The sequence below is a fragment of the Rosa chinensis genome, chromosome 4 (genome assembly GCF_002994745.2).
Source record: "Rosa chinensis cultivar Old Blush chromosome 4, RchiOBHm-V2, whole genome shotgun sequence".
In the NCBI taxonomy this organism is placed as follows: Eukaryota; Viridiplantae; Streptophyta; class Magnoliopsida; order Rosales; family Rosaceae; genus Rosa; species Rosa chinensis.
The window spans coordinates 42,518,407-42,537,899 of NC_037091.1; positions in this window are offsets into that span (position 1 = coordinate 42,518,407).

The following is a 19,493-nucleotide window of genomic DNA, read 5'->3' on the forward strand; positions in this document are numbered from 1 at the left end:
AGATTAGAAAATTATATTTTTATTTATATTATAAATTTTCATGAGTCGAGTTTTAATACATATTAAGTTTTAACAAACTCGAGCTACTCATGAGTTAGATGAGCCGAATATATTATTGTTCAAGCTCGGCTCGTTATTTTGTTGAGCTTATTATTGAGCTCAAGCTTAGCTCATTTATCTTACGAACACGAGCCGAACGAGCTAAAATCGAGCCGATTACGAGTCGAATACGAGCTGTATTGAGCCTAATTACAGCCTTAGCTATTGGGTTTGATAAACAAGAGGAAACTGAAATCAGAAACAAATGAAAACTTTATAAAAGAATTGTAAAAAATAAATAAATAATAGATTTTTTACGATTTTATCCATACTTTAACGAAATAATTGATGGAAGTACTAGAAGGCTAACAGAGGGATAATACATGTATCACTAGACTCCTTAAAAATTTGTAGGTACAAAAAAGTGCATTTCGTGATAGTACAGGCATAAAGATTTTACCCTAAATCAAAAACTTGCCATGCAAGTAAAATAGATCCTATTCAGGACAAACAATGGTTGAGTTTCAAACCCATAAGATACCCAATCGATTAAAAAGAAATCCTCATCTGACATTGCACACAATATGTTACAAACTACAAGGCACCAAAATAAAAAAACAAAAAATCAGTCAAATAACCAAAGGCTAAAATTGGATACTAGCCAACGAACTAATGATTCATAGTAATTTCATACACACTCACATAAAAATGCCAAGAAAAAAGAAACATTAAAGATGTAATCTACACTAACTATCTACAGCCCAAAGACCAGAAGACAATAGTATGCACAAGTTCTGTTATAAATAGAGAAATACCGAACTCAAACACCAACATTAATACAAAAGGCAAAGCATTAGAATATAAAGTGCCGACAAACCCTATTTTATGGCCATTATGGTCACCTATTGAGTCAATCAGATTAGAGATGGACATTAAATATGAGCTTTCCCAAAACATGTTGATTAAAACCGGTAGCATCTAGATGGATGGCTTATGACACTTTTAATTTGTTGTGTAAATAGGAGCCTATACTTGGGGAGAGAGGGAGGACCATGTTAGATTTATGTTTATGTCTCAACAGATCACGTATACCCTCACATTTATTATGCTAAGCTGGTGTGAGGATATTGCTTAATATTCAGATAGGGCAATAACAATGAGCACAATTCCCTCAAACAATTGCACGAGAAATGAAAATGCAAAGTTGTCAGCCATAATACTATACTGACCTGACAATCTAAGCACAATGTAGGAGTGAATCGTAGAGTAGAAAGGCACTAATCATCTGTGAATCATCAATTCCCTGGTTAAGTACGTATTCAATCACTTGAGTAGGCTTGAAATTGGCTTCAATGGCCAAAGTGGTATTTATATTCACCATTTTAAACTCGAATGTAAAAACTTGAATATAAATCTTGTCAGCCCCCCGAACAAAACCAACTCCATACAAGAGCAGACACACAAGTTGACCCCCTAGATGGACAAACTTACCTCCTTTTATTTGAAAAACTGAACTTTCTGTAACTCTTGGCAATGGATTCGATTGATGGAGGATGACGTTACCATCAGATGACAAAAGGTGTACGGATATGTAGTTACGACATATTCCTTCATTCGGGTCTCCAGCTAAAGAAAAAACTAAAAAAGCACCCTCTATGATGGTGAAACCCATAGCCGGGTCATAAAATTTGGATATGGGCCACTTTTCTTCCCATTCCCCTCTGCAAGATGCTATGTTGAATTTGTGCATTGGAAGATGCGTATGAGACACAAAGATGTTGGTGCTCACAACTGCATAGAAAAAGTTGTGAAAACACGAGTTTGATAAAGAGCCCGAATCATACCACATAGGGTTTGGTAATTAAGACCATCTATCATCATTGTCCAGGTCGAACACTTGAAACCATGAGGGTTTGGAGAGGGGAGATTACAGGTCCTCAGAAAGGTCACGAGAGAACTTGGCAAGAGAATAAAGTTTCCTACCCAACTCCCATAGCAAGGGCTGAGGTTGCTCTTGTGGAAAAATTGACAGCTCATAATAAGGATTTATCCTGGGGTTGGGATCCACAGATGGATTGGTTTCAAAAGCGTAGGCGTGGGCGCAGCCATCATCGCTGAGAGAGGGTTTGAATCTTTTTTGTGCTGGTTTGAATTTTGCTTTAAACCCTCCAGCAAACACAATTTTATATCCGTATACTCCGCAGCCCATAAAAATAGGCACATTTTTGCCGGAAATTAGTGAGACTTTTTTTTTTTAACAAACCCAAATAGGCCGACTATCATTCATCTAAAGCCAAAAATGGCCATTACATATCCTCCCTCTGCTATCATGGAAATTCATGAGACTTGCTATAACTCTAGCGGTGGAACACTGAATAAATTTATTGATGTGATTACATATGAGACCTCGTCATCCTTGGTGTACTCTGAGAAACACAGATATAGGGACTGACCATTTAAGCTTCCTTCCCAGCAGTTGCCATAGGATCATTTGACAAACCCAAACACACTAAAGTTGGAATATGATCTGAACAGAGAAGAAGGGCACCGTGGTCTAGTCTGGCATATGCGTGCAGGGCCGGCCCTGGGGTAGTTCAACTGGTACAGCCACACAAGGCCTCCGAGTTTTGGAGGCCTCCGATCTTAGAATTGATTGAGTAGATATATAGGTTCACTCATAACAAATATCATGTACAGCAGAATTGTCAACGTGGCTGATAGAAATATTGTCAACGTGGCTGATAGAAATGACTCTTGGTTGTGGGTTTAATTCACTACCCCCACAGCCCCACTCTCCTATCAATTATGTTTATTTTTTTTTTCTTTTTTTCTCTCTCCTTTTTCCATCTCCCATTTAGTGGTCTTTATTTGGAAAGATTTTCTTTCTTCCCCTTTTATGATCTCTCCTTCTTTCCTATTTTTCCTTTTCCTCTAGCTATTTTTTTTCTCTTTCCTCTCTCAATTTTTGCCGCTGTTTTTTTTTTTAAAATACCAAATTGGAGGATATAGGCCTTACAACAAACAAGGAAACTAAAACTCAACAAAAATGAACTTTTATATTCAGTACTAATTAATAGTAATTTTCAAGTTATCAAACTTATTTTACTTTTTCTGTGGCACCAAAATTGTCCTAGTGTTTTAATGGATACACAATTAGTAAGCCTCGTTATAATTATCGCTCTAGGCCTCCGAAATCTCAGGACCGGCCCTGTATGCGTAACAAGGAGGTGCAACTGAGAAAGGAGAGGTGAATTTCTGATACGATTTTGACAAATTGACAATGGCAACTTGGAAAGTAATAGTCTACATAAAAACCAATTCCACATATAAAAGAGAAATTGGATGAAAGCCTAAACTTAAATCTAACTCATCTACAACGTTGCAGATTAATATGATCTTAATTCATAACACCAAAATACACCCAATTGTCACAGAAGAATGTAATCTTTTAATTGATTTTAGTTTCATGCCCTAGCAAGTAGTATCAAACTAAAACCTAATGAGCATTTTCAAAATTGAAATTGAAGTTGAAATTTTCTGCTTACTTACAGGTTAGATTGATAGAAATTTGAAAATAGAAAGCAATTGACGGAAGAGTATGTCGAATTCGCTAAAATCCATATCCATCTCGATCTGTAAGGTCTAGGGTTCCTTGATGTGTATGAACGGGGATGAGCAGACGATGAAGCCTGGGCAAAAATAATGGGAGGGAAATTGAACTGATAGAGTTTGGGGTTTAGGGTTTGGCAGAGTCAATGGACCAGTGGAATGGAGAAAAACAAAGATGTCGGGTCTCACCGAGTCAACCTGTCTTTTATTTTTCTAAAGGAAGTTCGACCAGTCAACACTCAGTGGTGGAGTTTTATTTTATTATTTTATTTTATTTTATGTACAACAATAATGTAAAATTGTACAGGTAAACATACAATACTCAAGTTGTAAAAGTAAAATGGGAAAATTCGTCTACTCATTTCATTAGCTAGTCCCTTTATATAGGGTGAGGATTACAATGGTAATAGCAATTACAATAATGACAATAATGGATGATTGAGCTGTAACTGCTAATTCCCTAATTCACTCTTCGTCAGTTACTTTGACATAGACACATAACGTTTTTTCCTTTAATACTCCCCCTCGTGCCAGGTCAAATACGAAATGGTGCATGAATTGTTGCCTCACTAAAAACCTTGCCAAGTAACAATAAATACCCTGTGGGAAAAATATACCTTGGTTGAAGGAAAAGAGCATAACATACCTATTACATTTGATGATGACATGTGTGTGTTAGACCCCCCCTTGAAGTCTATACCTCCCCCTGATCCTTACATCAGTCAAGGGAGCTTGGAAAACCTTCGCATTCCTATATTTTTTACATGTTTCTCAAATATGGCCTTAGGCAATGATTTGGTAAACAAATCTGCCACATTCTCCTCAAACCTTATTTGATTCACTTGAATTTTGAGGAGAGCATGTTGTTGCTGATTGTAGAAAAACTTTGGTGATGTGTTTTGTATTATCACCCTTGATATAACCTAGCTTTATCTGTTTGATGCAAGCTGCATTATTTTTATGAATGCAAGTAGGCTCTTCAGTGGTAGAACTCAAGCTACTAGTCCCTCAAATATGTGTAATGATAGCCCTTAACCATATACATTCACGAAGCGCCTCATGTAGAGCAATGATCTCAGAGTGGTTAGAGGAGGTAACCATAAGGGTTTGCTTGCTTGAACTCCAAGATATCGCCGTGTTGCCAATGGAAAATACATAACCAGTTTGAGAACGACCTTCATGTGGGTCAGAGCGGTACACAGCATCTGGAAAACCAACGAAAACATTATTTGGGGTTTCGGTGTAGTGGGTGGTGCTTTCACCATCAACATTTCCTTTAGGGATTACAGTTCCATCTACGGTCCCTCTTGTCTCTCTGTCGGGAAAGAACAGTCTCAAGTTAATGGTTCCTTTTAGGTATCGAAAAATGTTCTTGATACCATTCTAGTGACGCTGCGTTAGCGCTGAGCTAAATCTAGCTAACAAGTTCATTGAGAATGCAATGTCTGGTCGAGTGCACTGGGCTAAGTACAATAATGTGCCTATGACACTTAGATAGGGAATTTTAGCTCCGAACACCTCTTCGTCATCTTCCTTTGGATGAAATGGGTCTGTCCTTGCATCCAAACTTTGACCGATCATGGGAGTGCTAGTAGGATGCGCTTTGTCCATGTTAAATCGCCTGAGCATCTTTTGGACATACGAAGATTGGTGCATTAGTATTCCACAAACTCGGTGTTCTAGTTCAAAGCCTAGACATAATCGAGTTTTCCTAAGATCCTTCATCTCAACTTCGGATTTCAAGTAGCTCGCGGTTTCTCTTATTTCATCAAGAGTACCTATTATGTTCATATCATCGATATATACAGCTACAATTTCAAATCCAGAACTTGTTTTCTTTATGAATACGCAGGGGCATAATTCATCGTTCTTATATCCCTTCCCAATCAAGTAGTGATCACTTAGACGGGTATACCACATCTGGCCGGATTGTTTCAATCCGTAAAGTGAGCATTTCAACTTAATTGCAAACACACTCCATGGTTTAGAGTCACTTGACAATATGTATTTAGGTGGGTACAAAAATGGAGCATTTGTTCATCCATAAACATGATCACTGATAACTTTAGGAAATTAAAAAGGGATATGTTTTGCTCGTTCACTATTAATATGTTAAGTATATCGATCAAGATGCCACTTACATAGATGACTTGTCTAGCTACTTGATTAGTAGTAGAGAGAGCTTATGATATACACAAGAGGCATGTTCCTCTTTAATTCTTTGGTTGGAAGCACCAAACAAAGTATGAAAAGATAAACTAATAGAAAAATCAAGAAGAAGAGCCTGAAGTTGCGGCCATTTTTCTCTCTCGCTCACATCTTAATTGTCAACATAAAGTATATATTTATATGTGCATGAAATAAACTGCAAAACCTAGTAGAATTGGAATTGAGTAGTTTTTTTTTTTTTTTTTTTTTTTGATCAAGAAGAACTTCATTAATAATGAACTGCTTACAATGAGTTTTAGGCAACATCTCTTATACAGAATTGGCCACTAGACTTTACACTGGAACTCTATAATGACTAACGACACTACAACTAAATGGCAAAGACAACAAGTGCCGGAGTAGTGAATCCTTGACATCTCACCTCTTATCCAGCCAATAAGAATACTGAAATTAAACAACTCACTAGTATTGACACTAACTCGCCACCCAGAGTCTGCTTGATCAGCTCTGATCGACAAAGCCAACACTCGTTGTGACCTAAACCCGACCAAAAGGTTTGCCGTACATTCAGACCTGGGACTAAAGTAAACCCAACATCGTCACCACCCTATTGTCAACACTATCAACTCACAACTATTCCAAACCGCCATCGCCTCCGACCCAAAACCAGATAGGAACAACCCACTAGAAGACCAATAATGCTCGTTTGTGCACAACCAGACATTTTCACTGACCCAAAACCAGAAAGGAACGTCCCACTAGAAGACCGAAAAGAAGATTGCCTCTACCATAACTTGTAGTGTCTTATTACCAAAAAAATAAAAACAAGAAAACAAACCAAACCTTAAATCACTAGTAACAGCCAATCCTGCCACCATGGGAAAACTTGATCCATTCGCACCACCACCATCCCACCACCGCCTTTGACGGACAAATGCCACCGCCACACCAGAAAAACAACATTTGGAGCAAAGTCGGGAGGGTCCAAGCATCCACCCCAGCCCACGACAGTTTTTGCACATCCAGCCCATCCACCACCATCTTACCTCTCAGACCACCGCGCCGCTGCTTTCGGACCCAGACGGCTGTCGAATACACACCGCCGGTAGAACACCAGCAGATCAGATTGCCCACCGCCACAATCCTAATCCTTGAGAACCAGAGCAGAAGAATGATCCCTGCGCTGTGACTCTCTTCGCCACCTGCTGTTATGCGATCTGAAACCACATCACATCCAAACTCCCCATGATCTGTGACGAGATCCAAACAAATCCATCCACAAACCTGAAATCCAGATCGAGTGCGCTCCTCAGCCACACAACGGAAAACCACCCTCGGCCACGCACCCACCTTCTGTGCAATTATCGCCGCTACTTGAAAACAATGCAAAGGAAGGCCTCCCAACCCCCGTCTCCGATCATCTAGATGGATGGCTTATGACACTTTTAATTTGTTGTGTAAATAGGAGCCTATACTTAGGGAGAGAGGGAGGACCATGCTAGATTTATGTTTATGTCTCAACAGATCACGTATACCCTCACATTTACTATGCTAAACTGGTGTGAGGATATTGCTTAATATTCAGATAGGGCAATAACAATGAGCACAATTCCCTCAAACAATTGCACGAGAAATGAAAATGCAAAGTTGTCAGCCATAATACTATACTGACCTGACAATCTAAGCACAATGTAGGAGTGAATCTTAGAGCACAAAGGCACTAATCATCTGTCCATCATCAGTTTCCTGGTTAAGTACGTATTCAATCACTTGAGTAGGCTTGAAATTGGCTTCAATGGCCAAAGTGGTATTTATATTCGCCATTTTAAACTCGAATTTAAAAACTTGAATATAAATCTTGTCAGCCCCCCGAACAAAACCAACTCCATACAAGAGCAGGCACACGAGTTGACCCTATAGCTGGACAAACCTACCTCCTTTTATTTGAAAAACTGAACTTTCTGTAACTCTTGACAATTGATTCGATTGGTGAAGGATGACGTTACCATCAGATGACAAAAGGTGTACGAATATGTAGTTACGACATATTCCTTCATTCGGGTCTCCAGCTAAAGAAAAAACTAAAAAAGCACCCTCCATGATGGTGAAACCTATAGCCGGGTCATAAAATTTGGATATGGGCCACTTTTCTTCCCATTCCCCTCTGCAAGATGCTATGTTGAATTTGTGCATTGGAAGATGCGTATGAGACACAAAGATGTTGGTGCTCATAACTGCATAGGAAAAGTTGTGAAAATACTAGTTTGATAAAGAGCCCGAATCATACCACGTATAGTTTGATAATGAAGGTCATCTACCATCATTGTCCGGGTCGAACACTTGAAACCATGAGGGTTAGGGGAGGGGAGATTACAGGTCCTCAAAAAGGTCACGGCAGAACTTGGCAAGAGCATAAAGTTTCCTACCCAACTCCCATAGCAAGGGCTGAGGTTGCTCTTGTGGAAAAATTGGCAGCTCATAATAAGGATTTATCCAAGGGTTGGGATCCACATATGGATTAGTTTCATAAGCGTAGGTGTAGGCGCAGCCATCATCGCTAAGAGAGGGTTTAAATCTTTTTTGTGCTAGTTTGGATTTTTCTTTAAACCCTCCAACAAACACAATTTTGGATCCGTATACTCCGCAGCCCATAAAATAAGCACATTTTTGCCTTGAAATTCGTGAGACTTTTTTTTTTTAATAAACCCAAATAGGCCGACTATCATTCATCTAAAGCCAGAAATGGCCATTACATATCCTCCCTCTGCCATCATGGAAATTCGTGAGACTTGCTATAACTGTAGCAGTGGAACACTAAATAAATTTATGGTTGTGATTACATATGACACCTCGCCATCCTTGGTGTACTCTGAGAAACACAGATATAGGGACTAACCATTTAAGCTTCCTTCCCCAGCAGTTGCCATAGGATCATCTGACAAACCCAAACATACTAAAGTTGGAATATGATCTGAACAGAGAAGAAGGGCACCATGGTCTAGTCTGACATATGCGTGACAAGGAGGTGCGACTGAGAAGGGAGAGGCGAATTTCTGATACGATTTTGACGAATTGACAATGGAAACTTGGAAAGTAATAGTCTGCATAAAAACCAATTCCACATATAAAAGAGAAATTAGATGAAAGCCTAAACTTAAATCTAACTCATCGGCAACGTTGCAGACTAATATGATCATAATTCATAACACCAAAATACACCCAATTGTCACAGAAGGATGTAATCTTTTAATCGATTTTAGTTTCATGCCCTAGCAAATAGTATCAAACTAAAACCTAATGAGCATTTCCGAAATTGAAATTGAAGTTGATATTTTCTGCTTACTTACAGGTTAGATTGATCGAAATTTGAAAATAGAAAAAAATTGACAGAAGTGTATGTCAAATTTGCTGAAATCCATATCCATCTAGATCTGTAAGGTCTAGGGTTCCTTGATGTGTATGAACGGGGATGAGCGGACGATGAAGCCTTGGCAAAAATAATGGGAGGGAAATTGAACTGATAGAGTTTGGGGTTTAGGGTTTGGCAGAGTCAATGGACTAGTGGAAGGGAGAAAAACAAAGATGTCGGGTCTCACCGAGTCAACCCATCTTTTATTTTTCGAAAGGAAGTTCAACCAGTCAACACTCAGCAGTGGAGTTTTATTTTATTATTTTATTTTATTTTATGTACAACAATAATGTAAAATTGTACAGGTAAACATACAATACTCAAGTTGTAAAAGTAAAATGGGAAAATTTGTCTAGTCATTTCATTAGCTAGTCCCTTTATATAGGGTGAGGATTACAATGGTAACAGCATTTACAATAATGACAATAATGGATGATTGAGTTGTAACCGTGTTTGGACCTGAATTTAGCAACTTCTATCTTAAGCTATTTGGAGAGTTGGCCGAACAAACGACAGGTCATTTGTTCGAATTGAACGTGTCGTTTGGCCAAGATAACAGTTTGTGAATCATATAACTGAGAAGAGTGCGTCGTTCGGCCGCCTGGCCGAATTTTGATACTTTGGTTAGAAAATGAGCCACACCGCCAAGCTATTAGACGTTCCAAATGAGAAATGGGTGAATGTACAAACAGGCCTAGAAGAGGACTAGAAGAGCTCGGCCAAGCCCAAGCGATAAGTTCGGCAGAGAAGTCATTCAAGGAAGGAATCCTCAAAAGGAAAAAGTTTGAATCAATTATGGATTTCGATTGTGAAGATTTCAGATATCAGCCAGGCTAGGATTTTATGAGACAAATCAATCCTAGAAGGAAGGAGAATCCTACTTTATTTCCACGTCTTGGAGGACAAGCTAGCTAGGGTTTCTGACTTGTATATATAGCACACTGTAACTCATTGTAAAAGGTTCTGCACCACACAAACAAATCAATATACAACTTTTACTCAAACCTTTCATAGGTACTTTGCCTTCTATTCAACTTTCACAACTTGTTTTCATTTTTAGTTTCTTACTTTTATTTCAGTCGTTACATTCAAGCATTTTGCTTTCTTGTTCTTTATTTTATATGTACTTTACTTTTCGCACTTAGGAGTAGTTCGTAACATAAAATTATCATCCATTGATCTCTTTCGGCCAGTCCGGATTGGGTCGATGTGGTTCACTATTCACATACACATAATCTCACAACGCTTTGACTACTGAGTCCACTTCACCTTTGTCTTCACCGTGATTTGCGAGTACCTTCACCCGATAGATCTCTCGCTTGTCACCCGAACCTTTGAGTTTACCCAAGAAGTGAATCACGTTCAGGATTGACGCCTAACCAAAGTCCTTGCAACAGAGACATTAGAACTCAACGGCCGAGACGGTTCCTTCCTTGGCCAACAATCATTTGATAAGAAGTCAGATACAAGCACAAATCATATCTGAACCTCGTTCGGCCATTTGGCCACGAGTTGGCACGCCCGCGCAATTTCAGAAGGACGATTCAACCACAGGTCCCTCGGCCCTCATTTCGGCCAAGACGATTTTGAGGCAAACAAACCGCTAATTCCCTAATTCACTCTTCGTCAGTTATTTTGACGTAGGCACATAACGTGTTTTTCCTTTAACATTCCCCCTTGTGCCAAGTCAAATACGAAATGGTGCATGAATTTTTGCCTCACTAAAAACCTTGCCAAGTAACAATAAATACCATATGGGAAAAATATACCTTGGTCGAAGGGAAAGAGCACAACGTACCTATTACATTTGATGATGACATGTGTGTGTTAGACCCCCCCCCCCTCTTGAAGTCTATACCTCCCCTTGATCCTTACATAAGTCAAGGGAGCTCGGAAAACCTTCGCATTCCTATATTTTTCACATGTTTCTCAAATATGGCCTTAGGCAATGATTTGGTAAACAAATCTGCCACATTCTCCTCAGACCTTATTTGATTAACTTGAATTTTGAGGAGAGCCTGTTGTTGCTGATTGTAGAAAAACTTTGGTGATGTGTTTTGTATTATCACCCTTGATATAACCCTAACTTCATCTGTTCGATGCAAGCTGCATTATCTTTATGAATGCAAGTAGGCTCTTCAGTGGTAGAACTCAAACTACTAGTCCCTCAAATATGTGTAATGATAGCCCTTAACCATATACATTCACGAAGCGTCTCATGTAGAGCAATGATCTCAGAGTGGTTCGAGGAGGTAACCATAAGGGTTTGCTTGCTTGATCTCTATTTCACCAAGCACTGGTAGATTTATCCATCAATCATCACCAAATTGAGTCTCTTCTCGGTCTTTGGCTCATTGACCGGAGAAATTAATTATGAGATCCCGCTTCGTCAACTGCCTAGGGATAGCAGCATCTCGTCATAACTAAAAAAGTTAAGTTTTTTTTTTCCTACTCCAGGCCTTGTGTCACGGGCTGACTTTTTACGCAGCATTAGCTCCTGAGGCGCCAAGGTTCCTCTGAACTGAGGCTAGCCTATCTTCTTTTCTTCCTTGATACTCCATTTTTCTTTTTATCTGGATGCTTATCTTGTTAACCAGACCCCTTTCGACATCGTCCCCCCTTACTTGTTGGGGTTTACCAACAAAAGCTACTACACATGAGTCTCACACCTTGTGACTAACCGATTGCTTCCTTGTGTCATGATTGACTTCCAAGACACAGGCCCAACCGATAGGCTCCCTGTGTCATCCCAACTTGTGATAGCCTATAGCTGACCCGCGTATGTACCGTACACTGATAGCTAGTGACATGATAATGTGTTGAGACCTAGTGGCCTTCACATTCCTTTGTTGGATCCTTCCTTAGTAACATGCACATTTCATTCGCCTTGTGATCACCACTCACATAACCTACTCGACTCATGGGCAAACACCTGCTTGCATACTCTGCCTCGTGAGCTTCACTTGTACAACCTACTCGGCTCATAGGCAACACATGCCCCGCATTCTCAAGCCTTGAGTGTCTTAATGACAATCCATCTTGGCCGTGTGACTTTTCCCTTCTAACGAGGCTAACCATGCTCTCTTCTTGATGATTGCCATGGTTCTGAGGCTTGTTCTCGCCAGTAGGCCATCCTCAAGCGGGAGTGCCGTCTTCCATGTTGGCACGCCGCTCGAGTGAGCAACTCACCCTCGATGCCCCTCTTGAGCTTGCTTTAGTCTAGCATGGGGTCGCCCTTCACGTGCTTGCTGGCATCACTTTCCTTTGGGCAAGGTCGAACCCTAACTCATGCCCACATCACTTGCTCTGTGGCTAATGAGCACCATGGGGTCCCGACATATCTTTTCTAAGCGTGGTGTTTGTTTAACGCTGATGTCATAAGAACCGCCCACATAGGAACCTCTCCCTCGACACTGACCCGCAATATCGACCTTTTGGCCGATACTGTCACGAGACTTTTAGACTTATGGAAACATATGTTGCCTTTTTCTGACAACATATGCCCTGCCCCTAGGTCCCCAATGGGTGCCTAGGAGAAGCTCACTTAGTGCCCTATAAAGGCCAGCATCGGGGGTGGTGGAGAGCTAGACACCAGGTCTCCCCCTATAGAGCATATCAGGCTTAAATGGCCAAGGTGGGAGGAAACGTCACAATATCCAAGGAGACTAATAATCCATAATTAATTCATAGAAAATCCAAATGACATGTTGTCAAGTGCGTTAGACATTTCTCGTGTTTTGAGTTTTCCCAAATTCCAAGTCAAAGTACCTCGAACCTGAAGTTCCACTTAATTACGACAATGCCACTCGCCCTCCATTAGCTCTAAGCTCGCCCTTGGGTCTTCAAGGCTCGTCCCTCTTGACATCTCTGTCACAAAATGTCATGATAGCACTACTCTTAAGTGCGGCTCATGACACTTTGCTTCATACACCTATGAGCACCACGTGCTTCGCACAACTATGTTTTTGTCACGCACAACTAATTTTTCGTCAACACAAAAGCATGGCTTATAATCTATGGCCACCCATCAATTGCACGATACATACACCTGCCACTTTGCCAACGCACAATATGGTATGTCGTTGCTTTATAGTCTGCATGCTCTACACACATGACACATCAATATTATAATCACCGCCACATTAATTGACCAACACATATGTTTGCCAAATGATTCTATCACACACAAGCTAAGCTTGTGACTATTCATGGTACTTCTGCTAGTTTCTTACTCCGTTTATGGTAGCAATTAAACATTAATTCCATACACATTATGTGTGTAGCTTCTTATTTGTCATTGATAATTGTTGAGAATCTAAAGTTACAATTGCATGGTTAATCACACATGCATATTACATATCCGTCCTATGTTCATTATACCATGTGGATCAATTCTAGGGGTCGTCAACGGGCCGGGGGCCGGGCTTTGCTATATTTTTAAATAATTGCGGGCCGGGCCGGGCCGGGCTTTATTAAAAATCAAATGATCCAAGCCCGTCCATATAAAGCGGGCCTTGCGGGCTTTTTCGGGCCTGGCCGAGCTTAGCCTTGAGGGCTTTTTTGGGCCGGGCCTTGCAGGCTTTATTTATAAATAAATATTTAAAGCCACAAGTATTTTTTTTTTTAATCAAGCTTTGGAAATTCAATGGATAATGATCAAATACAACCAAAGATAACAATCTATATAACTATATTGTACCCAAAAAAATCTATATTTATATATAGATACTAATTTGTTGATAAATAAATTTTTAAAGACACTAATTTTTTATAAATCTATATTTATACATCATACACTCCAAAGAGCTACATATAGCAATTCAAAGAAAATGAGAAACCGACCGTTGGATGAGTTTATTACAATAAATTATGAGTGTGGTAAAAAATTTAGCCAATTTCACCATATTTTTGAATCCGATCGGATTGGTCAACCGCAGTCACTTATATGTTTTATTGGTTGACCGATGGCGTGGCAACCGCGAAACGTACTTATTTTTTCACATCACGTTTGTATATATTCCATCGATGGATGTGCGTGGACATAAAATAAAAAAAAATTAATTTTAATTACAAACACATTGGACTATACCAATTTTATTCCTAAAGTTATATGACTTATACATTGCATTTAAATTGTTTAAGTTCATTCTAAAGCAACCATGAAGTGGAAAATGAATTCGGAGAAACCAACCGCTTGATGGAGAGATTGTAATGTTTTATGGTGGTTGTAGAAAATCCAGCCAATTTGGTTCACGTTTCGAATTCGATCAACTAGGTCAAACGTAGTTACTCTTATAAACCTATATTTATATATCATACACTCCAAAGAGCAACCCCTATCAATTCAAAGAAAATGGAAAAACCGACCGTTGGATGAGTTTATTACAATAAATTATGAGTGTGGTAAAAAATTTAGCCAATTTCACCATATTTTCGAATCCGATCGGATTGGTCAACCGTAGTCACTTAAATGTTTTATTGGTTGACCGATGCCGTGACAACCGCGAAACGTGCTTATTTTTTCACATCACATTTGTATATATTCCATCAATGGATGTGCGTGGACATAAGATAAAAAAAATTAATTTTAATTACAAACACATTGGTCTATACCAATTTTATTCCTAAAGTTGTATGACTTATACATTGCATTTAAATTGTTTAGGTTCATTCTAAAGCAACCATGAAGTAGAAAATGAATTCGGAGAAACCAACCGCTCGATGGAGAGATTGTAATGTTTTATGGTGATTGTAGAAAATCCAGCCAATTTGGTTATCGTTTCGAATTCGATCAACTAGATCAAACGTAGTTACTCATATAAATCTATATTTATATATCATACACTCCAAAGAGAAACCCCTATCAATTCAAAGAAAATGGAAAAATCGACCGTTGGATGAGTTTATTACAATAAATTATGAGTGTGGTAAAAAATTTAGCCAATTTCACCATATTTTCGAATCCGATCGGATTGGTCAACCGTAGTCACTTATATGTTTTATTGGTTGACCGATGCCGTGACAACTGCGAAACGTGCTTATTTTTTCACATCACGTTTGTATATATTCCATCAATGGATGTGCGTGGATATAAGATAAAAAAAAATTAATTTTAATTACAAACACATTGGTCTATACCAATTTTATTCCTATAGTTGTATGACTTATACATTGCATTTAAATTGTTTAGGTTCATTCTAAAGCAACCATGAAGTAGAAAATGAATTCGGAGAAACCAACCGCTCGATGGAGAGATTGTAATGTTTTATGGTGGTTGTAGAAAATTCAGCCAATTTGGTTCTCGTTTCGAATTCGATCAACTAGGTCAAACGTAGTTACTCTTATAAACCTATATTTATATATCATACACTCCAAAGAGCAACCCCTATCAATTCAAAGAAAATGGAAAAACCGACCGTTGGATGAGTTTATTACAATAAATTATGAGTGTAGTAAAAAATTTAGCCAATTTCACTATATTTTCGAATCCGATCGGATTGGTCAACTGATATATAGAATATATATATATGCACATATTTTATATAGAACTATAATAGTATAAGAAGTTCCACACACACACACACACACACACACACATATATATATAGAGATATATATATATATATATATATATATCTCTCTCTCTCTCTCTCTATATACACACACATATATATTAATATATATATATATGTATATATATATAAACACACACACACACATATGATATATTGATATATATATATCTATATATATATATCTCTCTCTCTCTCTCTCTCTATATATATATATATATATATATATAAACACACACACACACATATATGATATATTGATATATATATATATATATATATCAATATAAACACACACACAAATATATATCTATATGTGTCTATATATATATATATATTTATAAACACACACACACATATAGATATATCTATATATATATAACACACACACACACACATATACATATATATATATATATATATATTAATATATATATATATATATAAACACACACACACACACACATAGATATATATATATATATATATAATATTTTGCGGGCTTTTACGGGCCGGGCCTAGCGGGCTTTTGGCGGGCCGGGCCTATGGGCGGGGCCGGGTTTTTGCGGGCCTCCATCGGCCCACCAAGGCGGGCTTTTGCGGGTTTTTTGACGGGTCGGGTCGGGCCAAAAGCCCTGCGGGCCGGCGGGCCTCCATCGGCCCACTTGATCCGCGGGCTTTTTGATGAGGCCTAATCAATTCTCAGTTTTGGGCTTTGCATAGTTCAAGTGGAATTAACATTTGTATCTGCTCATGTTGTCAACTAATGTCATGTAGTAATGACTACACTATGCTTCAACTATGATTACATAAAGCACACATTTAGTTAATCTAATATGTCTGAATTGCTAATCATTTACTTTCTGTTACGGTGACACAATCACCGAGAACCGCTTCAATTAACGAGCCTTCTACTATGGTGCTTTGCCGAAGCAATGGAGCGTCATGCTTGGACAACTCCAACATGATTTGGGTACTTATGCCAATTCCAACTCCAACCTACTCCAAATTGGTGTATATAAGATAAGTAAAATGCTATATCTCAATACAAGCTTTGGAAATTAGCGCTATTGTCATACCTTTATATGCTTTTACTACATTTAAGCATGCCTATAATATATCACACTTGATATGCATTTATATGCATCTATGCATTTATGCATGCTTACACTATGTATCAATTTTACTAGTACATCTACTATGCTCAAAGCCATGCTTCACATGTCTCAGTGATTCCTAAACATGTCCACAAAATGAAAAATGTTATTAGCATGCTTTACTACAAGTACATGTTATACACATACCATGCTTAAATCAATTTAATGTGACACTCATGGAAGAAAACTATGCCATGCTTGAAACATTGTGCCACTAATGACTTAATTAAACTTGTCCGGATTATGACTTGCTTGGGTTACGACTCGCTTGGGTATCAAGCATGGCCACGACTTGCTTGGGCCAAGTGCATGCTGGCATAGTGCCTTCCTGCTCAGCTACACCCAACTTGCTCGAACACAACCCAACTCGATCTATTATATCCAACATTCTTTAGTTAAACATCACTAGTACACTATGCTTCATACTATTCACCGGGCTCTATTTCCAAAATTTTATATGGACATCCATTACACCTGCCACTATCTAATATACGTGTTACATGGTCATAAGATCCACATAATATTATTTCCTATGCTTATTTGTCATTGTTCATACAATTAGCAAACTTTACATGTACTCTATATGTAAATATTTTGTCTAGCCTCTTGGTACTACACTTTTTCAAACTCTCCCTACGGGAAAAGGACCTAAACGAGTCTATGGTCCATGATTAGTCGCCAAGCGGTAAGGCAACACTTCATAATGACGATGACAACTACGTGGCATTGCCGTCAAATTTTTTTCCTCCGAGAAAGAGTAAAGGAATCGGTTAACGTAGCCCACAGCAGCCATTGATCTGGTAGTTAACCCCCGACGCTTAGGTATCAAAAGATTAGGTTAGCTACCTAACGCCCACTGCTTTAACGCAGCTCCCTTCATCAAACAATTTTCTAACTATACGATTATAGCCAGGAATGGGGGACTTCTTCGAGGGCCTAGCAGGGGCCCACCCGAAAGGGCATAAAGTGTTTGCTCCGACAAAATTCTAGATGGACTACTCACTTGCACTAATTATGCTCGTTATACGACACAAAGCCACGCTTTGGTATCAACGTACCCCGCAAGAAAACCCTTGACTGGGGACTTCAGGGACTTGTACATATAGCCTAACATAATTTGCAACGGTTACACTCATGTCTCAGGGCATCACATTCGAGCTACCGGTTAATGCCTCATGGTATCCCCTAGCTTTAATGCTTCTGCCTTCCCGGCAACCCCGGGCTTCATGCTCTTGCCTTCCCGGCATCTTTGAGCTTTAATGCTCCTGCCTTCCCTACATCCCCGAGCTTTAACTTTCTTGCCCTCCCGGCATCCTCGAGCTTTAACGCTCCTGTCTTCCCTGCATCCCCGAGCCTTACACTCATGTCTCCTCAGCATAATACACATTAATGGAACATTGAATTCTTCTACAATTTGTCATTTACAACAATTGAATTCTTTTCACGTTCCATTAACACAAGCGAAAACCAAACTAACACAAACGTTTACATATTCATCTTTCATAAGTTGCAAACTCTTGCCTTCATGGCACTCATCCAACCTACACCTTACAGGTGTAACCTCGTTAATTCGACCTTGTTCGTTTTCTTGTGCACATCACTCATTTATGCATCATATGCACTTCATATGCTCATTTGTCGTATGCTCACACAACCATGTGCATTCTCGAGCTCATAATCAATCCTACTCAGCTCCATTCACGTATATACGTCATCATGTATCATGCACCTCGTACATTTGTACATGCTAATACATATCGGAGCAACTCACATACGTTGCCCAATACAACAAGCATTCTACATGCGCATGCTTCTATCTTTGTTTTGCAAGTTAAAGAGTCCCTTCTTGCTTACGGAGTTTGGGGACTTGTAGAGACTAGGTGGCGCCCAAATGTCGCTTATGCTTGATGACATCATGTGTATAACTCCCCAACCAAGAAGCTCATCTTACTTGGGGACTTCGAGGACTTGTAGACACCTCCTACTAGCATGGAAAATTTGCTATCTCACCAAGCATAAGTAACACCCTCTTAAGGGCCCCACAAGCCATGGTGAGACCTAACCACGATATGCATCTTGTAGCCTGACGTCTAAGCTACTCCGTGGTAGTTGGAAGCGGCCAAGGCCCTGCCGGGAAGCCACCTTCCTGGCCTTGCCAAGATGCTTCACAATGAAGCTTTCTAGACTAGAATAGTTGTTTTGCATCCCACATTGAAGAAAATATAAAGGAGAGGGGCTCTCTTACCTATAAAAGAGACCTCTCCTCCCACTTAGAGATCATTCAATTACATACTTTGTAATCCATTTGGGCCGCAAGGCCCAAACCCATATAGTGCAACACTTCAAGTGGACATAGTCTCCCACTAAGGTGGGAGACGAACCACTATACTTCTTATGTCTTGCTCACTCTCTCTTTCTCTTTAACGTTAACTAGACCCCTTAGTCACACACGTTAACAATATGTATTTAGGTGGGTACAAAAATGGAGCATTTGTTCATCCATAAACATGATCACTGAGAACTTTAGGAAATTAAAAA